Source organism: Urocitellus parryii, chromosome X, assembly GCF_045843805.1.
Source record: "Urocitellus parryii isolate mUroPar1 chromosome X, mUroPar1.hap1, whole genome shotgun sequence".
NCBI classification, from domain to species: domain Eukaryota; kingdom Metazoa; phylum Chordata; class Mammalia; order Rodentia; family Sciuridae; genus Urocitellus; species Urocitellus parryii.
In genome coordinates, this window is record NC_135547.1 from 19728373 (window position 1) to 19748441 (window position 20069).

A 20069-nucleotide genomic window follows, 5' to 3' on the forward strand; every position below is an offset into this window, starting at 1 on the left:
TGTGTATTATTTTCTAATGTAGGTTGAGTATCTCTTAACCCAAATGCTGGGGACCAGAAGTATTTCAGATTTTGGATTTTTAAAAAAATTTTAGAATACTTGCATATACATAATGAGATTTCTTGGGGATAGGATAAAAGTCTAAATATGAAATTCATTTACATTTCATATATATCTTATGAAATAGGCAAAGTAATTTTATACAATGTTCTTAATAATTTTGTGCATAAAACAGTTTCACGGTATACAGTTTTCCATTTGAGAGGTATGCCAGCCCTCCAAATGTCTTGGATTTTATAGCATTTTGGATTTCAGATTTTCACATTAGGTATGCTCAATTTGTAGTAACAGCTACTTATGCTGTGCTCTGTTCTGAGGCAAGAAATTTGCACACATTATCTCATCTAATCTTCACAGCGACCCTGTGAGGTTGGTGTTCTTAGTTATCTCCTTTTTACAGATGGGGAACCTAGGGTTCAGAGAGATTAAGTAGCATGCCCAAAAACAGTCTGCTAGTAAACAGAAAGTATCAAAATTTGAACTAAACACTCTAACTCCAAAGTCTATGCTTATAGTCCCTATGGTTATATTATGGAGATATAAAAATGTTTTATTTGGGAACTTGAGCTTACTACCTGGGTCTTTCACAATGTGTTAGTTAGTCACCTAGAACTCGGCACCAGATAGTAAATCTCTGGAAAAAACAGATGCTTCAGGTTTTACCACTCACTTCCAAGTTACAAAATTATAGATGGTTAGAAGTGGCAGAGGAAGGCATCCTTCAATTAACAATGCACTTGTGTTGCAAATATATGTAAATATACAAAAACCGTTGAATTGTGCTTTTCTAAAGGGCAAATTTTATGATATGTGCATTGCTTCTCAATAAAGCTGTTATTACAAATTATGTTTAGATAGGATGAAATTATATTTTTCCCACTATAAGAATTGATAAGTAACAACTAAACAGAGTTGTTGATTGGCTTTTAAGGAGAAGCAATGGATTGGAGCAGCTTTGAACTCCTATTTATTCTGTGACTTTTATAGGAAAAGTTGACTTTTTATTCTTTTTAGTTTTTTACATAATTTTAGGGTTTATATTAACATAATTATAAAATTATGGAACATAATTTGTTCTAATTCAGTTCCCAGAACTTCCCTTTTTCTTCCTCTCCTCCTTACCTCTGTTCCCTTCCCTCTACTTTACTGATCTTTTCTGTGTTTGATTATAATTTACCCAAAAAGGTGACATCCACTGTGGTATATTCATATATGCACATAGGAAGTTAGAACAGATGCATTCCACTGTTCTTACCTTTTCCCATCCTCCTCCCTCCCTCTCGGTTCCCTTCCTCAACTCCACTGATCTCTCTTCTATGTTAGTGGAATTCCTCCCTTTTTCTTTTCTTTTCCTGCCTTATTTTGGACTGGCTTCTGCATATCAGGGAAACTTTGACTTTATGGATCTGGCTTATTTCATTTAGCATGATTTCTCCAGTTCCATTCATTTACCAGCAAATGCCATAATTTCATTCTTCTTATGGCTGAGTAATATTCCAGTGTGTGTGTGTGTGTGTGTGTGTGTGTGTGTGTGTGTGTATTCCTCCCTTTTTCTGGCTGAAATCTTGGCTTTCCCCACATCTAGCACAATGCTTTCCATATACTAGTGACCACAACTTCCATTGCTTTAACAAGTATTTGTTGAGAACTTACTAATATGAGGTATTGAGACAGACACTGGAGATGAATAAGGTGTCCCAGGAGCTCATGATCAAGCAGACAGCTACACACCAGTTCCACTACAGAGTGACAGGTGTATTTGATGGGGAGGCTGAAACCTTGATCATAGTTCTATGTCTGGATCTGGTTCATTCACTTGATTGATATACATCGAGGCATTCTTCCCTACAGTTGAACACATCCAATAATAAGACAGTCACAATTTGCTAAAACAATGAAGTTAAACTGTATTTTTCCAATAATCGAAATGCCTATGTATTTCAACATCAAATCTACCAATACAAGGCAATTAGATATTTTATTTATAAATAAAATAACCAGAGCTGTAATTAACATTTCTTGGCATTTCCAGAAATCATTTCATATCTTAATATAACTTTGATTAATCTCATTTTATAGGGAGAAATTATATTCTTTATGTGTTCAAGGCCTTGATAATAATCCTATAAATTTTAGGTTATTTCTGTGCCTAGGAGAGATAGTACAGACTGTCAAATGTTCTGAAACAGGCCTGAATTTGATCCCAAATCTTCCACTTCAAAATCTTGAACCAATTTATTTAATCTCACAGCATAACAACTTCCTCATCTGTAAAATGGGGAAAATAATAGAATTTGCCTCACAGTATTGTTATGAGCAGTAAATAAACTAGTTTACATGAAACTGCTAAGAAAGTACCTGGCACATAATAAACTACATATTTGCTGTTGTTTTGTATTCAAATGAAATTTCATGCTTTATTAGTATGTTACTCATAAGTCATACAAAGTCACCTTTAAATGATAGTCAAATCATTGTAGATTGATGTGAAGGCTTCTCTTATCATGCCAAAAGCTAACTAGGCTTTCAAGTGCCCTTTGCATGGCCACAGAGTTTTAGACATCACATGCCTTTTTTTTTTATCAGTTAGCTTGATAAAACCTCTGTAATTCACAAAGCATTTCATGCCCCCAAATCAGTACTTTTGGAATGTTTGATGCATAGTTTAAAAATCTACAAGAAATAAAGCATACAACAAGGTTGGATTTATACTTCTTGACTGGATTAATGCCATTCTATTTGCCAGCCTTGTGATTTACATGAGCATTTTTTAGTCAGTAGATAGCACATTTGGCCAGTATGTTGTCAAGGGGCCAAAATTTAGTGGTGAATTTCAGACATCTATTACCGACGAATGTTTTTGGCAGCATTTAGGAGCTTTACTTGGCCAAAACCATTGACACAAAGTAGTTTAGAATAATAACAAATTAACATTGAGTTACTGGGTTTTTTTTTTGCCTTCTAGTAGATTATTGTTAACCTTTTATCTTTCCATATTATTTCACATTTGTTATTTCCAATACAATGATAACATAATCTTTTCTATAATGATATAATCTTTTTCAGAATTAAGCACAGGTAAAAATTGCATGAAGGAGTGAAGGAGCTGGTTTGGCACTGAAAAAGGAAGCCACTTGGGACATGATATTACATTAAGTGCAGCTCACTCCAGGGTCCTGGGTAGATCCACTTTGCTCTTTTGGCCTTTATTGGACCAAGGTGTTAAAAATGCCATCATCATTTTCTCTTATATGTAGAAGCTAGAGAGAAAAAAGGAGAAGAAATAAGGTGGGGTGATCTCATGAAAATGGAAAGGCAACCAGTAGAGTAGAGGAAAGGGATTGGGGGAGAGGAAAATACTGGGAATTATATTGACCAAATTGTATTGTGATATCATAGACATGTATGAATATGTAATAATGAATCCCACCGTTATGTATAATTATAATGCGCCAATAAAATATAGGAAAAATGTCATCTTAATATTGTTCCCACCAAGAACACTTCCTTAGTACCAATAAGTAAATGAGTTAATTATATTTTGCATATGTATGATAGTTATTGACGTTTAATGAGAAGTTTCCTTAAATAGTGGCTAGGAGTGTAGTGCCATGAAAGAGCACCTAACCTAGCATGCATGAAGCTGTGGGTTCCATCTTCAGCACTAAAAAAAGAAAAAAAAGGGGGGGGAAAGAAGAGCAAGGAGGATGCATGAATCGTTTAGGGTCATTTCATATCCAAACTACAACATTACTCTTTCTACTGCTCACTCTGAGACATCCCCTTAATTCAGCCACAAAAAATGGTGATACCTGGCAGAAGCACATCCTGATTGGCAAATGAATGTTCTGTAAATGTTGTTCAATAATTTGAATATCATCCCTGGTTCACAGCCTATAGTGAAGTCAACCCATGCCATTGGAGCTCTGGAACCTCACTCTTTTCATGAACTGTTTTCCCCTGATTTTTTCCTAAATGTCAGCTAGGATTCTGAAAGAAGAGTTGTATCTCAAAGAGATGAGTCCCTACTTCCAGATCTCAGCTTCTACCAGACACTTTAGAGTTCATGAAAGCCAGGTCCTTGAAGCTTTTAAACTGTACTCATAGAGAATCCCCCAAGGTCCTCAGGAAGAGCACTCCAGAGCCCATACTGTTTGTATTTCAAGACCCAAATCTAACACACTTGATTTAACACCTTATACCTAACAGTTGTTTGCTACATTTTATTGGCTTCAATCTAATTTTGCCAACCACAGACAATTTAACTGGTATGGGAGGCAGTTAATAGAGACAGATGCACATTAAAGTCATAGCTACTAAAAAGCTGACAGTGAGGCAGATGGTGGGCAAACTGCAAAAAGTACACATGAAGGCTGCAAATGCTCAGGCCTTCAAGATATATTTATTTGGGCTGGGGATGTGGCTCAAGCGGTAGCGCGCTCGCCTGGCATGCGTGCAGCCAGGGTTTGATCCTCAGCACCACATACAAACAAAGATGTGTGTCCACCAAAAACTAAAAAAAAAAAAAATATTAAAAAGTTCTCTCTCTCTCTCTCTCTCTCTCTCTCTCTCTTTAAAAAAAAGATATATTTATTTCTAATGATGACCTAGAATTATCAACAAAATTTGAATTTTTTGACACTGTCCTGTATCTAAGTGGAAAAATATAGTTTTACAAAGCATTTCAGAGATATTTCTACCCAGAGTATTAAAAGGCAACTATTGATAAAGGTTTTGTTTTTTGAAATTTCATTTCTATTGATACCCTCTTTTCCTGACAGTTTTCTGGTAAATGAGGTGTTAATGAAATAAGACCTTTTGTGACTTTGAAAGTTTTGATGGGTTTATAATATTAATAAAAAATTATTTGGCATAGAAACTTGGGTATCAACAAAATTATTTGGGGGCCAGTGTCAGCATTTTAAAGTGGTACAGATTGAATATGCCTTGTTCAGAGTGTTTGTGACTAGAAGTACGGAGGATTTGAAAATATCATATCTTGAGAATAAGACCTCAGTTTAACATGTAATTCATTTATGTTTCTTTTATGTTTCATATTCACATTATACACATAGCCTGAAGTTAATTTTGTATCCCATTTTTAATAATTTTGTACATGAAACAAAACTTGATGATGTGAAATTTTTCACTTGTTATCGTATTGGCACCTAGAAGGTTTCAGATGCTTGGAGCATTTCTGAATTTGAATTTTTGGATAAGGAATGATCAGCCTGTATCTGATTTCTGTGAAAACACTACCCAGATTATAGAAATTGTAGAGTGAAAAAATATGGAACATTAATCATCTATCTCTTTTTAAATAAAATGTGATTGAAGAATTATTAGATATCTCACGGAAATAGCATAAGGAAGCCTGTTGAAGAATCTAAAATGAGGTGGTGTCACTATTGAAAATTGCATCTTTTGGGGACTTTTTTAAAACATCTTTTAGTTTTTTCATAAATACACATTTGTATTTGGAGGTAAAATGATTTTTCACTAATCAATATCATAAATATTACAGAATATTTGTGCATTTTTCAGAAATAGAAGTGTAGACTCAAAGAATAAAGATTTAGAACACTAAAACTTTTTGAGTTCTGTTTACCAAAGAAAGTTTTTTGAAATATCAATAACATCTTGCTTATGTGGATTTTCTTTTGCATATGGGGATTTTCAAGTGCTTTGCATTTTTGACTGTTCACAATATCCTGCCTTATAAATGGGGATAGAATACTATACAAATGGAAATGTTGCTTGTATGTGCTTAGGGGATAACCACATGCATTTTCTTCAAACCCATAACTTTTACAGTTAAGCTTTGTGACAGTCACAATGTAATGAGAAACACATATTGTAATTTAGTTGAAAGCATTACCACTACTATAACCAAATACATAGTGCCTTATAAGGTGTGCTCTACACAGAGTTTGCTATGTGCAAATTTATATGACTCAACGTGATTTACCAGAGGGAGATATCTTCATAGGCTTCATATTAGAATTGAATATTTGTGCTAACATATTTTTGAAAACCTACTATGTAGTCAGCACTGAAAAGTCTATTTTGTCCCCCTTTTCATGCAGCACTCCTTACCCTTACCGTCTTGAATTCTGTGTTGGCACTTCTGCCTCATCTGCTTTTAAAAAGTGATATTTCTATTGCATCAGATATTTTTGAAAACATGCTCTTCTTACCTCTGCTTAGCATAACAAATGTATTTGGACAGCATAATACAATAGGACATCTCTTTTTGTGATTCCAGCTTTAGTTGATACAGTACCATTCCACTTAACAATAATGCTCTTCCTGATTTTTCTAGTGGCATGAATAACCTAGCAAAGAAGTTCCATTTGGAATTAATGCTTCTCTGAGGTTTTAAGTCTCACTTAAGAGTTCCCACCAGATGTGCACATTGAAAGTTCCTCTCTATTTTATGAACCTTTACAATTGTGAAGAGTTGATTTTCTTGATTTTGGCTTAGCCATCTGAAAAAAAAATAACTTTGAAATTACATTGTAGGATCATATTTTTACTCCCAGGATTTTCATTAAATGTATCCATCTTGTGTGTATATTGATTTCAGGAAATAGTATACTTTATCTTTTCATAAAACTGATGAAAAAACCTATTTATTCTCATGTATCCATTTCTCATGTTTATTTCATACCACATTATTCTCTTACCCTTAAAAAAATGCAGCCAACCTTTTGTAGATACAGTGATGACTTAATTTGTCTTAGCTTTGGTACCTATGTGCATCATGTTTGTTTGATTATGAGTCTGAAACCCACTCATCTTCTATATCATACCCATTGGTAGGATTTCTATCTATGTGGTTGATTCAGCTGTAGTGATCTATATGACTATTTATGTGAATGTATGTATATATTTGGATATTTGGTACTGGGGATTGAACCCACGGGTTTTTTACCAATGAACTACATCCCCAGCTATTTTTAAAGTTGCTTAGACCCTCTCTAAGTTGTTGAGACTGGCCTCAAACATGTGGGCCTCCTGCCTCAGCCTCCTGAGACACTGGGATTACAGGTGTCTGGTTGAATATATTTTAAATACCACAAAATGAGAAAGAGGAATTGTAAAAGCATTACTTTAGTTATTTGTTGACATTTTGTAGGATGCATTTCTCTTCCATTTTGTGTAGTGTGCTGGGGATCAAACCTAAATCCCTGACCTACACTGCCGGCCCACATATTTATTTTTAATTATAATTGTTTTATTTGTTTATTTAATTTATATATGACAGCAGAATGCATTACAATTCTTATTATATATATAGAGCTCAATTTTTCATATCTCTGGTTGTATACATAGTATACTCACACCAATTTGTGTCTTCATACATATACTTTGGATAATAATGATCATCACATTTAACCATCATTAATTACCCCATGCCCCCTCCTGCATCATACCTATACATAATAATGGGGTTCACATTGACATATTTGTAAATGCATATAGCATAGTTTTCTCCATTCCAATCCCTAGTACTATCCCCTTCTCTTCCCTCCTCCCCATGTGTTTATTTTTTAAAGTTAATTAATTTATTTATATATGACAACAGAATGCATTTCAATTTATATTACACACATAGAGCACAATTTTTTTATGTCTTTGGTTGTACACAAAGTACAGTCACACCGTTTGTGTCTTAAAGTAATGATGTCCATCTCATTCAACTGTCTTTCTCATGCCCCCTCCCTTCCCCTTCCTCCCCTTTGCCTTTCTAACTTTTCCTCCCATGCTCCCCCCATCCCCATTGTGGATCAAAATCCTCATATCAGAGAAGACATTTGGCATTTGGTTTTTTGGAATTGGCTTACTTCACTTAGCATAATATTCTCTAATTTCATCCATTTACCTGCAAATGACATAATTTTATTCTCTTTTAATGCTGAGTAATATTCCATTGTGTATATATACCACATTTTCTTTATCCATTCATCTACTGAAGGGCATCTAGGTTGGTTCCACAATTTAGCTAATGCCAATTGAGCTACTGTAAACATTGATGTGGCTGTGTCCCTGTAGTATGCTGTTTTTAAGTCCCTTGGGTATAAACTGAGGAATGGGATAGCTGGGTCAAATGGTGGTTCCATTCCCAGTTTTCCAAGGAATCCCCAAACTGCTTTCCCTATTAATAGGCTGCGCTAATTTTCAGTCCCACCAACAATGTATGAGTGTACCTTTTCCCCCACATCCTCACCAACACTTATTGTTGTTTGTATTCTTAATAGCTGCCATTCTGACTGGCATGAGATGAAATCTTAGAGTAGTTTTGATTTGCATTTCTCTAATTGCTAGAGGTGTTGAACATTTTTTCATATTTGTTGATTTATTGAATATCCTCTTCTGAGAAGTGTCTCTTAAGGTCCTTGGCCCGCACCTAATGGAAGAAAAAGTAGGCCCAAATCTCCATCATGCTAGATTAGGCCCCAACTTCCTTAATAAGATTCCTATAGAGCAAGAATTAAAATCAAGGATCAATAAATGGGATGGATTCAAACTAAAAAGCTTCTTCTCAGCAAAAGAAACAATCAGTGAGGTGAATAGAGAACCTACAGAATGGGAGCAAATTTTTACCACATGCACATCAGATACAGCATTAATATCTAGGATATATAAAGATCTCAAAAATCTTAACACCAAAAAAACCAAATGACCCAACCAATAAATGGGCCATATGTTTATTTTTAAATTGCCTTTTTAAAGAATTTTACCTGGGCTGCTTATTTTTAACTAGCTGCTAGGCTTGAAATTCTATTTTTCTGCCATTAGGTAGTGGCTGATTGTGAATTGTAATCATTTGAGCAGCTGGATTATCAATGAGACTACATTTATACTGCACAACTGAATCAGGTTTATTTTTCTATGAAAAATTGTCATTAAAATAGTCAATAAAAATATACAATCAGTTATCAATGACAAACTGACAATTTTAATAATATTTAAATATTTAAATAAATATTAAAATTTTAATAATATTTAAATTAGTTATTTTGTTACCAGTTCTTTTTGAGGGAGGGGTACCAACAATTGAACTCAGGGACACTTGACCACTGAGCCACATCCCCAGCCCAATTTTGTATTTTATTTAGAGACAGGGTCTCACTGAGTTGCTTAGCGCCTCACTTTTGCTGAGGCTGGCTTTGAACTTGTGATACTCCTGCCTCAGCTTCCCGAGCCACTGGGATTACAGGTGTGCGCCACAGCACCTGACTTGCTACCAATTCTAATTGCCCTACGTGAGTAAAGTCTAATTTCTTTGGTTTTACATGATGTGTTAGTCCCTGACACTGTTTATATAGGAAAGAACTGTAAGGTATATCAGTACAATGTCTTAGTAGGTTTGGCTCCTTTTTAGCCAACAGACTTAAGATTCCACCTTCACACAACAACAACACACAGATATCCCAAGTACACTCTCCACCCGCCCCACCCCCACTGGTTTCTGCAAGTGTAGTGTACATACCTAGACATGTAGCTGTGTCTTTCCTTGGTCTTCGGAAAATCCTGCAGTGGTTTCTCTTCTACCAGCTAGCTGCCAGCTTCTGTCACTCATTCTAACTTCGGCTTTCTTTTGGACTTTGATCCTCGGTTGCTATAAAAGCTAATTTGCATCAAATACTAAAGATTATTAACTTCCATAGCAGATTTCCTGCAGTTTTATAGTTTGTTTTGGAAAAGGAGGCCATTACTTTATTTCTTCTGAAAATTTGAAAGCATTTATAACTTCTCATTCAAATAAATAGAATGGTTTCAAAGCAAAGACAGTGGTTTTGGTTTTTATGACCATACATATTCTCATGCCATGAAAATCAAGAGTTTAAATGCAAAGGAAAAGAAGAAAGAGATGGAAAGGGAGGAAGAAGGATGAGGAGAGGGTTTAAGATTGGGAAAGGGATTGAGATTGAGATTAAAACTTTCTCCAAGGTATAGAACAAAGTATTTACCTCTGGTTATCAGAATGGGGCTCTTGTGCTGGCTCTGTCACTAACGCTTTTTGTCATTGTGACCAAGCCATTTATCCTCTGTACTCCTGTCCTCTCTTCTGAGGATTGAGGGAGCTGGTCTGTAGATCATCACTGTTGACATTGAGTCTGGGACTCACGTTTGCATATCAAAGCAAAAATGTGGGAGAATACATCTTAGCTTCAGGTCTGTTTGTGTTCATAACTGAATAGCTCCACTGCTAATAAAAAGCCTAGATCCTTATGCATAATAAAAGTGTGTGGGTCAATCTTTTTCTTGTTCATTCCTGCATTTTCTGGATCTGCTGCTGTCAATGCAGCACTTTGCATTTGGGAGATCTTGGTAGATATAACACTGTTATATCTTGATAAAACACATTTATGACGAAAGAAAACAAGAACCCTATAGAGATTATTCTTTTGTTTGCATAGATACAGTCATTGTAATTTACAAGAAATATTACCTTTGGGGAAGAGAGAACTCTGAGATGGCATAGGTTGGCATTTTGTAATTCTAGGAGTTCGTGGTTATTAAACAGATGAGGTTCAGAGCTTAATCAATCATGTCATCTCTAATAGTTTTAGGGTATGAGATTATCTCCCAACCAGAGTATAAGCTTATTGATGGAAGAGGCTGTCTAGTTTACATTTGTGTCATCCGAAGGCAGTGCTATGCACATACCACACAAGTTACCAATGTGTTTCCTCTCTGATATTATTATAAAAATTAGGGACTGGGGTTGTGGCTCAGTGGTAGAGTGCTTGCCTAGCAACATGAGGCACTGGGTTCCATCCTCAGCACCACATAAAAATAAATAAATAAAATAAACGTATTGTATCCAACTACAACTAAAGAATAAACAAACAGATAAATAAATAAATAAACAAATAAATAAATAAAAGGACTGGTAGAGCACTTGCCTGGCATGTGCAAGGCTCTGGGTTCTATCCCCAGCACCACAAAAATAAGTAAAATAAAAAGGTACAGACTCGTGGTATCTTAGCCTTGTGTGGTGGTTTTGAGATTTTTGGTCCATATTGCTATCCAATGTGACAGAAACCCAGCATAGGGGACTGTGCCACTTTCCAAAACATTTCAACATACTCTATAGCTTTCATGTATAGATCCTTCTGGAGAAAGAGAAAACAAGTGAACCACTTGCCTTTTATTTTTCTTGTTCCATCTCCAGAGTTTCTCATTTTGTAAGCATTTACATAAGGAACTTGATGGGGTCAGAATAAATACATAGCAACTCAATTATTGAAAAAAGTTTTAGTCATTGTAAAATAATGGGAGGAGGCTTATTGGATTCCTGTTTCCGTATTGAACGAGATGAGCTCAGGTGATTCATTTCAAAAGCACTTGGTATTTACTCTTGACCAGACAGTGTTGTGAGTACTTTATAAATATTAACTCATTTCAACCTACAAAACAACTTTACAAGACAGATTCTATTATTGACAGTACTTTCTACATGAGAAAACTGAAGTACAAATTGTTCAAATACTCCTATTTTGTCCACCACTCAGCCAACTCACTTCACTGCTTTGAAAATAGAACAAAATTCCAATGTGGATTTTAAATAAAAATGCATCATAAACAAAAAAAAACTTGTTCAAGTAACTTGCTCAGTGAGTAAGAGGTGCAAAGTATTATCCAGGCCTTCTGGCTTAGAATCCTATTTTAATCACTGTGCTGTGCTAAGATATCTTTTATGGGTTAAAAAAAAGATCAGGGACATTTAAATTTCTGTCTTTTTTCTCATGAATGAGTACTCAGCTGTTTAAAGTTTCCATTTTTCAGAGTTATTTACTTATGTTAAAATTAATTTTCCTTTAAAAATATCTGGGAAAGGTACTGCCCAAAGACTCGAAAAACACTGTTTTTCTCTATCTTGTTTGTGTCACCTTGAAGCACTTTACCTTTATGTTTATAATATAAAACTTTGGCTATTTAATTAACTGACGTTACTAATATCTGGATGAGTTTTGCTATTCTCTCTGAGGATGATGTTACATCAGCTCTGGTTCTGTCCCTAGGGTAGCTGTTGATTTTTTTTCCATCTAGGTCCTTTGCACTCTCTCAGACTGACTGATTTTAAATGTTCATTTTGGCAAAGGTCAAGCCTACAACACTAAATATATAATTGTCTCATTTTTTCCCCAATTTCTTTAAATTCTGAACAACCCACCTACAATGTCTACTGGCTTACCATCATTAACTAAACCTTACATCAGGGGTTTACATGTTTGTCATATTATTTATTCCTGCTTCGATACTGAGATACTGAGATTAAGTATCTTTTTTTTTTTAGTTGTTAATAGACCTTTCTTATTTATTTATTTATTCATTTATATGTGGTGCTGAGAGTGAAACCCAGTGCCTCACACATGCCAGGCAAGTGTGCTACCGCTGAGCCACAGCCCCAGTCTCAAGTTTAAGTATCTTGACTGAGGTTCAAATCCCAGTCTTTGTGATTCTGAAGCTTATTCTATGTAGTATACAACAGATTTTCTTAAGTTTTTTGAGCTTTATTTTCCACATCTGCAAGATGAAGAAAACAAGTGGACTCAGAGACTGTTGCATCAGGAACCAGTCTAGATCCTGCTCTGAAGGGGTTAGTAGCAGTAGATGCCCAATTAGGATATAATGGGCTCACCATTTGGACAGTGTTTTGAGCACCCATTGATGCCTTTTACTTGGTGAAGTTGGAAAACTAATTCTAGAGGAAGGAGAAGAATTTTCTAAGAAAGTGTAGGGGGGCTGAGGATGTGGGTTAGTGGTAGAGAATTTGCTTAGGGCACAGAAGGTCCTGGGTTCAATTCCCAGCATTGTTCAAAGAAATAAAGTACACTATTCCATGATTCTGTAAGACCTTAAAATATATTTTTGGACATAGTACTTAAATATGTGTGCAGAATGAATAAAGGAAAAATTAGTTTTATAAACATGTAGTCTCTTATCTGTAGTCAACTGACAGTTTGAAGTTGTATTTAATAAAAAATTATGTGATGAATACTACCACTTTATTATTTATGAGATAATCAATTTACCCAGTGTTTATTGAGAATCTAGTTGTGCCACATACTGTTCTGGGGGAAGGTAATAGTAAATGTACCTATAGTTCTAGAGATATTTAATTCAAATTAGTGTTGTTTTAGAATGCAGTTCTAGGGCAATTTTAATAGAATGGTAGAGATGAGATTCATATTGTAACACATGCAAGAGTGATTTGAGTTAAATATGAAGAGACATTGGTAGAAAATATTCCAACAATAAGGGCTTTGAAAGAATTATTTGAGAGGCAGAGTTGAAGTATAGGATAGTCATACTGATGTTTGTTAGAGAAACAGAATTGCAACTCAAGAGATAATGTGGATGTATCTGGAGACCATCATGCTAAGTGAAATAAGCCAATTCCAAAAAAACAAAGGCTGAATGTCCTTTCCAATATGCAGATGCTAAACCACAATAAGGGAGAGGGGAGGAAAGAATAGAAGTTCATTGGATTAGTTGAAGGGGAATGAAGGGAAGTGAGGGGGATGGGAACAGAGAAGACAGTGGAATGAACTGGACATTACTTTCCTGAGTTCATATATGAATATATGACCAGTGGAACTCCACATCATGAACACCCACAAGAATGGGGTCCTAAGTAGAATAAGTTATACTCCACGTATGTATAATTTGTCAGAATACATTCTACTGACATATATATATATATATAAATTAAAAAATTAAAACAATAAAAATTAAAAAGGAGGTAATGGGAAGATGCCTGAAGAACATGATCAAGGAATGGGTGGGTTCCTAATGATATTATAGTATGGTCTAGTCATCAATAACCTTGTGGACCTTGTGAACATGTTTTCTTTTAAATGTAAGGTATATGGGAGCTGAGGTTGTGGCTCAGCAGTAAAGTGCTTCCCTGGCATGTGTGAGGACCTGGGTTCGATCCTCAGCACCACATATAAATAAATAAAATAAAGGTCCATCAACAACTTTAAAAAGTCATTCTTAAAAAATTTAAGGTATATGTCATCTAAATTCCTAAAATCATGTCATTTATCTACTAAGATTTTCTTGTGGAGATTTAAAATGTTAAAAATAAAATATAAATATGAGGAACTGTAGCTTTTCCATGTTTGTACCCTCAGCAACCAGTTACATGGTCCCTTGAGTTGGTCTTTAACAAATGTTTGTTTAGTGAATAAATTTGTGAAAAATTAATTATGGATAACTACTAATGACATGCATTCAAATAATTAGATAGAAGTCATCTATTCTGAATAGTTTAGAGCCTTTCTTTTACCTGCCTGCAGGTTATCAGCTATATTTGATCTTTCTGAATTATTTCTGATGCTAAAATTCTCAAAATCCTTCTTTCTTACTAAATGAGTCTTATTTGATTTTTGACAAATCTGGTAACTTGAGTTGTGTTGTTTCAGTCATTACTAATGTGAAAGCTGCATTATTGCTAGCAACTTAACTATTCTTAGTATAACAAGTGCTTAGTAGTACATGTAATTGACAATGCCATCCATTTTAGGACCTTGGGGATTTAAACTCAGATTTATGTCAGTGTGAGTTGGAGAAATTTGTATTTGCAGAAAACCTTTATGACCTTTGGTGGGATTAAACTGTTATTTTAAATAGAATCAAGGTATTTTGGTTCCCTTCATGTATATATTGAATTATATGACTGTCTAATCATTTAAAACATCCAATACTTGGTGATATAGATAATATAATGTTAACCTTTATTTCCTTATCAAACATATAATGTATACTCACCTGATTTTAAATTGATTAATGCAACACGGTAATTATAATATAGTATTCCATCCCCTTTAATGGACATTCCTTTCACCGCAATATGCATTAAAATCCTCTCTAACTTATAATTTAGTTCTCTTCCTATACTCCTTCTTTTTAAATTTTTTGTCTTTGATACTGGTGATTGAACCCAGGGATGCTTTACCACTGAGCCACATCCCAGTCCTTTTTATTTTTATTTTGAGACAGGGTCTTGCTAAGTTGTTGAGACTGGCTTTGAACTCATGATCTTCCTGCCTCAGCCTCCTGAGCCACTGGGATTACAGGAGTGTGCCACTGTGCCCAGCCTCTCCTTCTTTTTAGCTGGGCCATTTAAGTCAAATTGATTTTTAAAAGATGATTCTTAATGTCACATATGTTGGTATTTACTTGGTGTACAGATTTCCTTGCTGCTTGTGACATTAGCATTTCCCTTGAGTTTTGTTTTGAAATTACCACTTTCATAGAAGGCTCTTACTCAGATCTTATCCTCAAATCCTATCCCAGATAATAGCAGGAGAAATGGGTTATCTTAGGGTAGAGAAAAGAAAAGGAGCACACATCTGTAATCCCAACCACTAGGGAGGCTGAGGCAGGAGGGTCACAAGTTCAAGGCCAGCCTCAGCAACTTAGTGAGACCCTGCCTTAAAATAAAAAATAAAAGGGGGTGGAGATGTGACTCAGTGGTAAAGTGCCTCTGGGTTCAATGTCCAGTATCCCCACCCCCCAAAAAAAGAAAAAAGAGAGGATAAAACCATATATTTGTGTAATAGGACAAATGTGCCGTATCTTAAAAGCTTTGGCTGGCAATGGACTGTGGCAAGGAGGGTCAGATGGTCATAAGAAGATGACTAAGTCTTAGTCTAACAGGTTTAGAAAGTAGAGAGGATCAAGTAGAGCATGACAGCAAAGCAGAGTCTGAATTTGGACCACCATCTGTAGAGAAGCAGTTGGGATAAAACCACTGGTGCAAAGAAGGTGTTGTTCTATGAAACTGATAGAGCATGTCAAGGAAGTTGCTTTGAAACTAAGACACAGACCCAGAGAGGTCAATGCATTCTTAAAACCACAGAAGCAAGGGATTGCCCAGCCCCAGGGATTCAAAACTCCCGGGAGTGCCCTTCCGGTTTTCAGGAGTGTGAAAATTCCTCCACTGCCATGAATTAAGTAAGCTCCAACACAGATCTGAGGTGTCAATAAAACAAACCAAATGAATCAGGACAATCAGGTTAAAGTTGCCTACCCATTTTCAACACAAGTCACCAACATATGAGATATGATGAAATTTGACCCTGAACTCTTCATGTGTACACTAAAATTTCAGGCATTTTAGCCAACTAGATGAACCTTTCTGGGCCTCTGTTCAAGGCTGAAGTAATCAATAGGTTACTTTGTCCTTTACTGGCTTTGAAAGTCTGTTGTAAACTCATTTTGAGTTATTTGGAGTGTTTTCAATATTTGATATGTGCCTGATTTTCCACACTTTTTTTGATACCAAGGATTGAATCCAAGAGTGCTTAACCTCTGAGCCACATTCCCAGACCTTTTTATATTATATTTAGAGACAGGATCTTGCTCAGTTGCTTAGTGTCTTGCTAAGTTGCTGAGGCTGGCTTTGAACTTGCCATCATCCTGCCTCAGCCTCCAGAGCCATTGGGATTATAGGCGTGAGCCACCGTGTCCAGCACACACACCCTTTTCAAAACCTGAAGTCTGGATTTAATTTACATGCCTTTCACAAGTAGGCACAGAAGTTTTTCCCTATTTATTGATGCAAACAAGAGTTAAAATTCATAGATTTCACAGAACATCATGGCAGAAGGGTGTGGTGGACGAGCACTGTTCCATTTATGCTGGTCAGGAAGCAGAAAGAGAGAAAAAGGAAGGGAGTGTAAGGGAAGATGAACCCTTCCAGAGCATGCCCCAGTGACTCATCTCCTGCAGCCAAGACCCACCTGCCTATAGTTATCACCCAGTCAGTCCATTCCAATTAAGATGAGCTGATTAGGTTACAATTCTCACAATCCAATCATTTCATAGCTGAATATTCCTGTGTTAACACAGGAGCTTTTGGGGGACAGCTTATATCCAACCATAACATCTAGGCAATTGATTTATACATACATATTTTAGTCATATGTGTGATATGCAATAATGCCTCTAGAAGCAGTGACTTCAGACACAGAGGGTTGGAGCTTTCATATATTCTTTCTCATATATTCACTTTCCCAGAACCCTCCCTCCAAGCCTTGGTACACTAAAGGCTTGTACTTGAAGGCTTGGCATTGGTCTTTGAAATCGGGGGAAATTCTTGCAACATTTTCAGCCACAATGCTTTTTCCTCCACTTCCATCCATTCACTAGTTTATACATGCTCCTAATAAGGAGTGGGTTCTTAGTGAAAAATCTAATTTACTGGCTATAATGCCTAAATGAATTCAGATGAGGAAGTCCTCACTGGATACACTAGGATACACCACTAGGCACAGTGATAAATCCCTGTATGCCATTAAATCATTTAGACACTACCTCAATTTACCTCTCTGACAAATAGTTATCCTTATTGACTTGTGTTTATCTAGAGAGATACTTGGGGACTAGTGTTGTAGCTCAGTGATACTGCACCTGCTTAACAAGCATGAAGCCCTGGGTTAGAGTCAGAGAGTTACTTGGGCTACTTATAAGTACTTAAAAGATAAACACTTAACCATAGCTTTTGATTATAGTTTTGCAGTGTGTAGGGGGGGGGCGTGTAGAGGATGAACAGCGAATACATCAGCCTTCAAAATGCAATTCATCTCACTTCCAATCCACTAAGATACTGGGTAAACATAGTCCTATGGCAGGAATTTTCAAGATGCTATTGTTGCCCAGAAGTAACTGTCTAAATTTAACTCCTGGAATGAGCTTGTTCTCCAGAAAAATTGAGCTGAAAAAAACAGTGGAAATTTTAACTACACTTTAAAAAGTGGTTTTCATTTTAGATATTAAGATTACAGCTGGATGTGGTGGGGCATGCCTGTAATCCCAGCAATTTGGAAGGCTGAGGCAGGAGGATCAAAGTTCAAAGTCAGCTTCAGCAAGGCCCTAAGCAACTTTTAAAACCTTTCTTAAATTTTTAAAAAATTTAAAAAGACTGGGGATGTGACTCAGTGGTTAAGTTTCTCTGATATCAAAATTTTAAAAAATGATTGCAAAAATATTTGAGATTTGAGTTGACTCAGACCCCAGAAATGTAGATACCTGTCCTTAGGTAGTTGGCAAAATGCACACAAGAAACTGCACTTTTCAGTTTGTTTCTCAACCTACTTTTCATGCTGGTTGGACTTGACCCACTGCCTTTCATAGCCTCACAGAGCCTGTGGAGTGGAGAGCAGCTCTCTGACCTTTATCCATTTCCCTCTCATCTTTTGTTCTTACAGGGGTATGTTGGATGCATGAACTTTACTCTAATTGTGTGTTGTAGGTGTCTTAAATAAAACAATTTTCAAAGGGCAGATCATTGTTAACATTCTACATTTATGACCACTGAGTCTCCACTGCACTTAAAAGACTTTGGGAGAGGCTTCTCTTTCTATATCAAATGTACACTCCATAGATCACTTTCCAGATCCTTCAGAAACCACCCACATGTTTTTTTTTCTCTTCCCCAGTAGGAACATGCCATCCTAGCAAGCCCGTGTATGCTACAAATGCTTGCACCTTATCTGATCTTCTTGCCCTGATACCTGCTGTTCTTTTCAAAAATTCTCTCTACCCCTTCACCCTCCACCTAACTCCTTCTCATTCCTCAGCTCCACTTTCTTCTCCTTGATAACTCCCTTGAGTACTTCAGGCCTTAGTGACATTGTCTTTTCAGAAGTCTCATCACATTTGTTGCTACTGTTGCCTAATTTTGCTCTTCATTATCTGCATTGCTTGATTTTATTTCATATATATTGTCCTTCCTTCACCCAATGAGATTAGGGGCTTCTGGGGTTCAGAGGCACATAATCCAGGTCTGCACAAAGAGTTGGTGAACAGTAAAATTTCGTTGATTGGTATTTTCCCATATAAACATTTTCAAAAGCCTCACTTGCCTTGAAAATAAATACTGGTTCCATAAATAAAATGAATGATGGTATGTTTCTTTGTTTTCTCCTACATCCCCATCATAACCTGCTGCCACCCCTACTTGAATGTATGGTTTAAAGGACACAGATTTTGTCTTCTTTACCTTTATTTCCTCAACACCTACATCAGAGCCTGGGTTGTATTAGGTGCTCATTGAATATATGTTGATTGAATTGTTACCAAAATCATTGTGTATATGTTAAATGCAGTCTTGTGACTTATTTTATATTTCTCTCATCTCAAATGCTCCAGCATTATAGGACTGGAATTGTTTAATATTTCAGATTCCTGCTGTCTTGAAGTTTAAATACAGTTTTTGGTGAAAAATATATTTTAATGGCACTAGGGTTTCTGTCCCATGCACATAAGCATGCACTTAACTAGTGTTATTTTATAATAACTGTGTTTAGGAGCTGGGGTTGTGGCTCAGTGGTAGAGTGCTCCTCTAGTATGTGTGAGGTCCTGGGTTCGATCCTTAGCACCACATAAAAATAAATAAACAAAATAAAGGTATTGTGTCTAACTACATCTAAAAATAAATATTAAAAATAATAACTATGTTTAGAATTCAGTTTCTCATTTTTACATTAAACTGGATTGATTTAAAAGGTATTTAGCAACAGTGTCTCAGAATTCTGGTATACTATTTTAAAATACACACACCTACCTTCCTCAGAAGTTTGAGGTAGGAGGATCACAAGTTCAAGGTCAACCTCAGCAACTTAGAGAGGCCCTAAGCAACTCTCTGAAACCCTGTCTCAAAATATAAAAAAGGATTGAGGGTGTAGTTCAGTGGTTAAGTGGTTCAATCTCTGGTACCCCCCCCCCAAAAAAAAAAGATAGGCACACCTTAAAAATAAGGTGAACTGCATTAACAATCAAAACCAGGAACATCCATTGCCACAACTATGTTCAAAAGAGACAGTGTAGAACCTATTTTTCCTATCGTGGCCATGTGGATGAACTGAGGTTGGTTGTTTAATTGCTTTATGAAATATAAGTACTTGATTTACCTGCTTTTTGAAAAAGTATATGAAATGTGACAATGCTTAAAACACTTAATGAAAACATTCTGCACACAGGCA